The sequence below is a fragment of the Alligator sinensis genome, unplaced genomic scaffold, assembly GCF_000455745.1.
Source record: "Alligator sinensis unplaced genomic scaffold, ASM45574v1 scaffold268_1, whole genome shotgun sequence".
Classification (NCBI taxonomy): Eukaryota; Metazoa; Chordata; order Crocodylia; family Alligatoridae; genus Alligator; species Alligator sinensis.
In genome coordinates, this window is record NW_005841853.1 from 4,498,521 (window position 1) to 4,508,940 (window position 10,420).

Genomic DNA, 10,420 nt, shown 5'->3' on the forward strand with positions numbered 1-10,420 from the left:
GAAAGAGAAGTGCGAAGCCTGGACGGCTGAGCTGGCTCTCCGGAGTCCAGAGTCCTAGCTGTCTCCACCCTATCATTATTAGATCAGGCTTCCTGTGACTCTAGAGCAGGTGGAAATGAGGGTGGAGAGGTGGTGCGGTCAGACCGTCTGAGCGCTCATTGCTTCACATCCTACTCAGCTCTCATCTCGGCTCTAACAGTGGCTTTGCCCGCAGCCTTGAGCGAGGTGCTGAGCATCTCTGAGCCTCTGGCTCCTTATCAGTGCATCAGGGAGGATGACACGTCCGGTCCTAGCAGGGCACCGTGACAATGGCTTAGCAAGTCTAGCGCTCTCAGATGTGCCCGTGACGTCAATCCCCTCCGAAGCCCTTTCTCTTTAGCGTCGCTTATCAAAGGGTTCAGGGTTATTATTTATTCAGCAGTGTTTATTTAGCGCAGAAAGCCTTGCTCGGTGCCGTTCAGACCTGACGCTGCCTCTTCTCCAAGCACATCAGTCGGAGATCCTGGCCCTGCCATTGGCTCTGCATGGGCACATTAGAGTTACACGTGGGCACAAAGTCCTGAACATGCAGATCCTGTTGCCAAATGAGGTACAGATAAGACAGATCCGACATATAAAATGCCAAGGTCTAGAGGCTGCTCCTATAGCAGCCAGCAGTAAAGCTCCCAGCACTTTTCATGGTGCAGTCAGGGCCCACAAGGGAGGACTACGAATGCTGTTTCCAGTCGTACAGACCCACAGTGAGCAGGTGAGTGGGAAATGCAACGTATTTATTGGCTCTGTTATCATGTTGAGCCTTTTACAGCATTATCAGGGCTTGGAAGTAAAACTGGAATTGTCCAGACAGAAACATTGGCTTGATCCTCTTATGTGGTGCTTCCAGCTGCTTATCTCACATGTTATCTTGGGACTGAACGTCCTTTATTTTTCTCACTTCCAAAATAAACTTCCTTTTCTGCACTTGTGCACAGACTCACCATGGAGAAGGAAAAGCCGGGCAGAGCGGTCCATCCAGCGGGCCGCCCCTCTGCCTTGCCCGTCTCCGGAAAACCGAAGGGAGTAACTCTATTGTGAAGAAGAAAACGCAGCACGTTTGATGCTGCCCTGGCTTTGAATACTTATAATGCTGACTGAAAGGAGCCGTGCTATTCATATTAGAACAGCTAATTAAAATTTAAACAGTTTTGCTTTTAATTGCTACAGCTAGGTTGGGTTTTTTTGGTTTGTTTTATTGTGTTTCATTTGGTTTTGTTTAAAAAAAAAGGCCAGGGTGCCTGAGAGTAACGTGTTTAATTGCAACAAGTGAGAAGCCGTGCATACCTTGACCATTTCAGAATTAGCAAAGACAGATCACAACTGCCCGTGTAAATATGCATTAGCCCTGCCGCGATCCAGCTCCTGGTTCTGGTAGACTGATTGCATTGCTCAATGCGGTGTGTTTCTTCCATCAGCTAATTCCTTGGGCTTGGCTGGAGGATTTGATTTTTCTCCTTTAATGTGCGTGCTTGCTTATGTGTTCTCAAAAACTGATTTCCCGCCTGTCTTCTGCCGCTCCAACTGTTGGCGAACTCTGTAAGTCAATCCAGAGCTCCAGTTCGGTCTTTGTCAGGTGTTTCTTCAGTTCCTGCTGCTTAAATAGCTGGATTGTGTATAATTAGTTAAAGAGGTAGAGTGCTGCCTAAGTGCTAAGAAGTGTTACATAAGTGCAAGGCACAGCACATTGTGCCGTGGGAAAGGCTAATAGTATTTTGCACCAAAATAGCAATTTTCATCCTAAGTTATCAAAGTTCTTTACTAACAGTGCTTGAGGCTCTCAGCGCCGCTGCAAATTAGGTTATCATTTTAGTACGGCGATGACAACGGCTCATTTACAGCTGAGGAAAATGAGGCACAGAGCAGTATAGTCATTTTTTTCCCTCTGCTGTCACACAGCGAGCAAGAAAACTATTGGGATTGTGAACCTAGGCATCCTGATCCCTGGCTGCCTTCTCTAAATGGTGATGACTCATATCCAGCTACTTGTCCACTGTCACCCCCAGGTCCTTCTCTGCAGAGCTGCTGCCCAGCCAGTTGGTCCCAAGCCTGTAGCGGCGCATGGGCTTCTTCCATCATAAGTGCAGGACAACTGCAAAGTCAAGATGCCCCCTGAAAAATGCAAGCTCTTAGCTTTCACTTCTTTCTTGAATTCAGAAAAAATACTAGAGCGATTACTCCATTGCAAAGAGCTCAAAAAGACCACAACAGGTCAGGATGTTTGAGACACTCTGGATTCCTATTCAAAATCTCAGGGTTTAGCTAGAGAATCGTGTGTGGGTGTTTGCACACCTGAGAGTGCTAATATTGTTTGGCACCCTTTAAAGGAGCTCATGGCACCCCGGGGTGTCCCAGCGCCCTGTTGACAATGACTACTCTAGTCTCGAGTTAGTATGACCCCACTGAGGCAGTTTAATACATGCTACAATAGCAGGGCCATGCAACACCTCTTTCTCCCAGCTAGCAGGACCAGCAAAATCATTCTGGTTGCTGCAAAAGAAAAAATGCCATCAGTTTGCAGAGGGCAGAAATGCTTGGAGGGCACCATCAGGTGACACTGATCCTGAGCACTGGCCATTTGATTAGTTGAATTTTAAGCCAGAAAAGGTCACCTGCGTATCGCAAACCAGCAAACGTCACTCATGTACCCTTGCATTGAGCCTAGTCACTGGCTAAAGCGTATCTTCCAAACAGACATGCAGTCTTGATGTAAAGACATCAAGGGATAGAGAAGCCATTGCTTCCTTTGGTCATTTGATCCAATGTTTAATCACTCTCACTGCTAACAATTTGTTCTTAATTTGAATGTGTTTGGCTTCAGCTTCCAGCTGTTGGGTCTTTTTATGCGTCCTTTAATACGCGGTGTTTTCTCCTGTGACGGTAAGTCACACACTGTAATCAAGTCCTCTCTCAGTCTCCTTTTCGGCAAGTAGAGACCAATCTCTCTCCACATCTCGCTGTAAGACATGGTCTGCAGCCCTCCAACCACTGCTGTGACTCTGAGTCCTCCCCGGTTTTGCAGCATCTGCCAGACAACCTGATTTCACCTGGTATTTGTAGGTTTAACAGAAATCACTCCAAACACTGCAAACGATCCATGCACCGACTGGAGATATGTCGCATTTGTGATAATTGGAGTCTCGGAGAGCCAGGTATTTTCTGAGTTATAATGAGAATCAGACCCTAATTACTGTGTCCCTTTCCCAGGCAGGCAGCGGCTCCAGCAAACAAAATGACCACAATCAACTCATAGGCATGCTGGTATAAGAGACAGCCTTAACTGACAGCATTTTAGCTTCTTAACGAGGAGGCTTTCTTGACGTACACAGTTTGAGGGCCAGATTCTGTTACACATTTATGCCGTTCGGGAGGCGTAAAAGGATTGGATTCTGGCTATAACTCGCCACTGAGGAATTGCCCTGAGAGATGGGCTCTCCCCGCTGGTGAGAAGCCAAACGCTGTTCCCCCAACACACAGGGAGCATGCTTTATGAGGGATGTGGAGGAAGGAGAGTGCATTGCGGGTTCAGCATGGTTTGCATAAAATTCCTGGCATACATGAGAGCAGCCTCTATGCCGCTCAAGCCCTATTAGGGCTGGACCGCTGCAATATCGGTGAACCATCACCGGTGCCTTGACAAGACAACCCGTTGCTCTCTTACGCTGAGCTGTGCCCGAATCCTGCCTGAAAGCTTGAGTGATTCATGGCTTTCCCTTGCCCACCCCTCTTCGGGTATGTTGGGATCTCTTGAACCTGGATCTGCTATGAGCAGGGGGGACTAGATGAGATGTCCACGTGGCATTGACAAAGGGAAGTCAGCACTCACTTCTATCTGAGTGCAAGGGCAATTCAAGAAGGATCCATCAAACAGGTTGGCACCTGGCATGTGTGTCCTGCTTGTGTGGCTGCCCATGACTTTGGCCTCTCCTAGGCACTAGAGTAGTATGAGTGTAACACCCACACACACTCTTGGGTTTTGTGAATGTGAGTTTTTTTTTATGTGGGCAACATGGCCCCTGTGTTTTGGCAATGTGGGGATTTTTCAGGCCAATTGGTTGGAAGAGGAGCGGGACCGTGGTGCTCCCTGATGGACAAGGCCAGGGGGATGCCATGCAAAGGGATATAAGGCGAGGGAAGCTGGTCTGGGGGAGGAGAAGCTGCCAGGAGGTGCTGACGAGCGAAGTCTCCCCCAGGGGAGAAGGAGTTTGCAGATAGTGAAAAGGGAAGCTCTTGTAGCGGGGAGAGAGAAGCAGAATTGTCCCAGTGTCTAGGACCTCCTCTCTTCTCCTTTTCTTCTTTTTTTTTTCTTTTGAGGTTTTAAGGGATTCATACTGGGGGAAAAAGTCTTGGTTCCTTTGGTTTGGGGGCCAGGAGTTAGGCCTGGCAATTTAAACAGGGTTGAAACCTGGGAGTTTCTAACCCTGCCAGTTTTGGGCCGGGGTTGAGGTCCGCAGCTTTCTGCTCCCAGTGGAGCTGTGACCCAAACTACCTGCAGCCCAGGCCTAGAGGGTGGACCTGGTTTTTCCCCTTGTTTCTTTTGATGGTCCTTTGCTTTAGTCAAGCTGTGTGGTTGGGCCGGCTGTAGCTATTACTCAATCTGGCTCTTTTTGGAGTTTTTCCTGCAGTTTTATTTCATCAGGCCATATAATCCAGCCCAGAAGTTTTGGGACATGTGCATGCTGTCTGGAGCTGCAGTCATGCCCTACACACACAGTCAGTCTCTCCGTCGGAGCAAATATTGGCACGCTACTGGTCCTCCAAGAGGGGCCCCTTGCACCTTGTTGCTGCCTGGCAGAAGGGTTGCACGAGCAACGACTTGGGGAAACCAGCATCTCTGGCCTTCCCCAGACCTTGCACTTTGAGAGATGAGCTTAGATCCCAACTCTCCTAAGTCCCCCAGGGACAGTGACCAAGAGCTCAGGCCATAAAGCCAAGCTACTGTTACCAACCATGACACACTCTCTATGCCAAATGGGAGCTGCTCACCTGCATGCATGAGCTGCTGAATCAAGGCCTTAGACAGGAAAAAACAAGAAACCTGGATCCAATTAAACATAATAAGTGATGTCAGCAAAATATGGTTTCACTGGCATTTGGGCAGAGCAACAGAACGAACGCCCACTGTTTGCAAAAAGTGTGTGAGATCTTGGTGACCAACGGGTGGTCAGGACCTCAGTGTAACATCCCACTTGACAAGTAGTCGCTCCAGTAGCACAGTATGGTTTTTTGGTATGTGAGGATCCATTCAACACTTAGACTGATTTAAATGAGATTTTAAAGCTGGAACAGACAGACACACAAGCCTGTTAAACTGATTTAATGGTGCCTGGGATGGTTCAAAAGTATACCTGGGAAATCGGGTGCTCTTTTGAACCAATTCACAATGCAGTGGGTCACTGTTATGTGTCGATACCATGTGTTTCCTGGCCCAAGTCTGGTTGGTCCTCCAGATATCCCACATTGCATTGCTTCTCACTGCCTACTGCCGCAACTGGGCACTCTGGTACATGGCCAGAACTCTACTGCTCCCATTTCCCCCCTTTTTTGGCACTTTTTATCCATGAGTTCCCTTGCACTGCTTGGTTAATAAAAGCTATCTAAGAACCAGCTGTGTCCTCACTGCCTACTCAACTGCGCCCCTCATCGTGCCTCCCAAACCCTGGGAATCTACAAGCATGGGGGCAAGCTCTCTCCCCGCCCTGAGCACTGCAGGGACTGGGCAAGCACACACTACTAAACTTTACTGAACTCATGTTCAGGAGAAAGGAAAGCAGAAAAGTCAACTCTCCACCGACCAGCCACTGGTCACCCACTCGCTAGAGCCCCCAAAGCATGGGTGCAAGACCCCCCCATCATAACTGCAAGGCATAGTGGGTTGGGTGCTCACTTCCCCTTGCCCCGCTCTGGTGTTAGTCATCAGTGTTTCACATACAATTGTAAATAGGTTCCCCATCAGTGACATTTGGGAACGGTTCACGTGTTACGTGCTTCTGCCCCCTCAGCTCCCGTACTGGGGCACTGGACCAGCAATGAGTCAAAGAGAAGTAGTTGTTCTTCCACATCATCTCTCAAACTCTCAAAATGCTTCCCGTATTTCTAGTCTCCCTCTAGATGTTTTTCCGTCCTGCAACATCTCTCAGTTTAGTATCATCTTCACATTGAGCTAATGTGCATTCCCTCTTCCAGATCATTAACAATACTCCTCAAACTGTATCTAAGATTGATCCTCATGATACCCCCAGTCTGGCATCTTGCTGTTCATAATCACTTCTACTTATGACTTGTACTTCACATCCAGGCTAACTCAAATTCATTTTTACAGTAAAGTTTTGTGAGTCACCATATCAAATGTGCGGGTGTGTGACAAACACTGTGTTTTCTCCATCCACTGATTTTATAAATTGAGGTAAAAATGCCCCCCCTCGTCTCTCATACAGTTTGTTCTTTACCATCTCTTACGGCTTAATGCTCATGATTCCAATACCCTCTAAGTACTTACAGATTTATTTATTTTTTTCCCATTATTTTATCTAAGAATAAAGTTAGATTTATGGGACAGCACACCCCAGGATCATTTTTTGTTTCATTCTCTATCTCATCCCTGGTTTCTCTGGACTCTACTCAGTTCTTCATGACTTACAAAAGAATTGGTATTGATTTCATTATTCTCGCTGAAATCTGGGATATGTCATCTGGTCCTCCTGATTTTTATCTGTTATATCAGAGGTGTTACATTCAGGATCTATGTCCTGGGGGGTGGCAGCAGTAGCAAGGGCTGGGTTGTCAGTGATGATGGCTCTTCAGCAGTAGCGGTGGCTGCTGGTTATGGGTCTCCTTTAAGTAGGTGCCTTGGGTTAGTGCCCTGGTCACCCACTACTTGTTATACCATTGCATATTTTTCCTGGTGTTCCTCTACCTGTTTTGGATCACTAGCTACATCCAAAAGAGCTTTCTTAGTTCTTCATGGTACATATTCCATTTTTTTATGGGCATCTTTAATTGTTGGATTGAACATAGAGACACCTCAGGAGGGAGGGAGGCTGAGTGCCACCAGGAACTTGGGTATAACGACTTGCCTTGCAACATCATCGCTGTGTGACCACAGGCGTGTCATCTTGCCTCTCTGTGCCTCACCTCCCCAACCTGTATAATGGGGATCACAATGCTTCCCTTCCTCGCAGGGAGGCTGTGATAATAAATGCATTGAAAGATAGTGAGTGCCTTGCTTTGTGAGAGTGGAGCCAATTAGCTCACCCACAGCCTCACGCGGAGGCAGCTACCTAGCTTCCAGCTGGGGGGTTGCAAGTAAGTGCTTCTGCCCAGCGCTGTCGGGTATGGTAAGGAAATGGTATTGGCCTGCCGTGTCAGACACAAACCTACTAAGGGGAGGCCCTCAGATAGACTTACTTGCTTTAGTGCCTCTCCTGCTGACAGCTTCCTAAATGCCCTTAGTCCTGATAACCTCTTAGTAGTATTAGTTCCTCTTGATTTTTCGCCACCTTTATGCTTTCCGTGCAAGCCTTAATTGGCTGGTGATTTCTTGTTTGCTTGCTTCTGCCCTTTCCCATTTCCAGAATCAGCTGTTTTTATCCTCAGAGCTGCATATCCCCTCAAGGAGCCATGCTAGCTGCTGCTCCGTGGTGCATTATCTTCATCAGAGATGTAGGTTGCTGTACCTTGATTATTGAGTCTTTTTTTAGGGTTAGGCACGGCTAGACTTTAATGATCTACGGCAGCCAGCGCTATGGGCTTGGAGCTTTCCAAGCATTCAAGGAGCCAAGTTCACAAGCTGAGGACAAGCAAGTATGGGAAAGGGAATGGGAGCGATCGGAAAATCCCATGCATCTCGGGGCCTGGTCCTGACTGGTTTAATTGGAGTGGACCCTTAGGCTCCTCTGCACCAAAATGAGACTCAGCCCCTTCCATATCAGTCAGCTTCATTCACGACAGGCAGCACAGCAGAAGCATGTGTTTAGGAGAGATTTAAGCAGACACGAGATCCGGGCTTTGTGAGGATGCTCAGGAAGGCTGCACCGTGTGTGCAGGGCTGGCTGGAAGAAGACCTGGTGAGTTAAGGGAAGTTGGCCAACAGGTGCATAAGACTGGGATTATAAATCTTTCCCACATCACATCCTAAACTCCCCACTTTTTCCATCATCCTGCATCAGTACATTTTCTTCGGAAAGTGTGATTTTCCTCTAACTCCTCCCTGTTAGGTTTGTGCCAGGGCCTTCATAAAGAAATGACCCCACCACAAGCGTGGGAAACAGCATCACTCAACTCACGGGCACAGAATATATTGCAAACTTAAAGTAAAATTGGATTGCATCAGCCTTTGCAGATTCAGCAGAAAGTTAGATTCACACATGCAGATTCAACATATCTCCATATAGGACCAGTGGGGAGGAGGATGCATGCCTATGCAGCGGGTGGAAATGCATAACTCTTCTTTTCCCTTTCAGCATTGTTTCCCTGGATTTGAATCCCTTTCCTGAGTGCTGGGACCACATGCACGTCCAGGGTAAGCCCTCACATCCCTATGCAAAAATATGTCAAGGGGCAGAGCTGAAACTATTGCTCAGTTTTGTCTGGCTGTTGAAAATAGCAATACTGTGGTATCCACTGCCCCTGCCACTTCCTCGTTAGGAAAATGTAGTGATTTCTCTGAGCTTATTCTGAAGGTAAGGATGACTGAGGTCTGCCTTGTACTAAACATTTGCCCCCGCCACCCCTGGACATTTTAGTATGAGTCTGTCTCCATGTCTTTATGTCTCTTCATGTTGTAGAGTCTCCTCAAATATAGTGAGGAACAAAATGACTCTGCACACTGGCATGGCCAACACGGCCAACAAATGCTGGTCAGCAAAGAACATATTGTGGAAGCAGAGTAAAACTATAAATCAATTGCCAACAGCAGGTTCAATAATAAAAGTTCAGTTTGATTCTCATACGCACATTGAATTATTTCATAGTGCTGATGTCTGACAACTTCACACCACGTGCCCCCTGCGCGTCCTGAGCACACCCAATCTATGTCTTGACTTGTACCAGGTTTATACCAACGGCATATGGTTCAATACCAGCTCACAGTTCGTTGAAGACCTCGCTGCCTTTGCCACCTGTTCAGCTTTGTTATTTTTTTCCTTTCATGGCTCTGAGCAAGGAGTCATCTCCAGAATATGGTGTCTTCCCATGGTGAGGTTGTTCTGAAGGTCCAGGTGCTCCACAATTCAACTCATCTTTCTTGTGCTGAAATTTGAAGTCCAGAACAGGCACCCTTACTCTCTGGGATTTTCTGTGAACCACAGCTCAGGTGATACCACCGATCTTATAGCACATAAACTATAAAATGCTCCTGGCTCATGAGCTCCTGAGGGGCTTGCTTCTCCTATCTCTAAGGAAGACTAACACCTTGACCCTGACATAGGATCTAAAAGGCCAGAGAGACAGGGGTCAGATGATGCATTATTGCAGCTGAGAAATGCTTCCATGAGCTCCTGGTTGAATCTTTTGATGAGCCTTATGTCAAGACCTAGTTGCTGATTCAAGCACAGAATTAGTATCCTAAACAGGTAAGGAATCCTGAATGCTACGACAGAGGAAAATCTTGGTAAATTTATAGCACAACTTCAATGTTTTAAAAGTGTGGGAGCAGATAAGGAAAACAGGTGAGATAAAAGAGACCGTGCAGTCTGCAAACCCCTATATTTTGGCCGTCGGGATCATATCAGCAAGTGCCTTAAGCTTATCTGTGTAACACATGTCCTTGTCTCCGTAATAAAAGGATAGACAGATTTCAAAACCAACTCACAGCAAAGATTCGCTCAAGCATTGGCAGGCAGCTCAGGATCCCGTTGAAGCTATGTACTGAGACCAGATGTCACTTAGTGATTACACAACCCTTCACCTCCCTAAAGGAGCAAAATGATCAATCCAATGAGTTATTTTTTCTAGATTGATGCCCAAACTTATACCACAGGAGGAAAGGAATCAAAAACTGATAAGACTCATCAGTCACCAAATGTGGCATGCATGTTTTCTTTCTCTCCTGTTTGCTGTCTGCTTATGCTAACTTTAAACGCTGGTGATTCATTCTGTAGGTGGCCATTGAGGAGAACACTTACCTATACAAATACGGAAATGTGCTATTTTTATAAGATTAATTGCTGTTACGATGACAGAGAACCATATTCAATCTATCAAGGAAGCTGCTCAGAGATCAAGTCAAATCAGTCCCCAGGCCGCACCGACCACTGGGGCACTTTATATGCTGTACCAACCCTCCTCTACTCTGCTGTGCGTTTGGCGAGCTTTGTTCAGTCTGTCAAGTGAAGAAGCCCCATCCAGTCCTTAAAATTGGTTCCTCAGCTCTTCTTGGGTCTACCTT

The 10,420-nt window shown here is 47.0% G+C and overlaps 1 long non-coding RNA gene across 1 annotated transcript in view; it reads left to right on the forward strand.

Moving 5' to 3' along the window:
- The first annotated feature begins 657 nt into the window (after positions 1–657).
- Positions 658–10,420, forward strand: part of LOC102368575 — a 17,029-nt gene continuing 7,266 nt past the window's right edge. The window contains exons 1-2 of the long non-coding RNA XR_003095890.1: positions 658–748; positions 8,496–8,554. This is a non-coding gene — a long non-coding RNA (uncharacterized LOC102368575). The remainder of the gene's footprint in view (positions 749–8,495; positions 8,555–10,420) is intronic.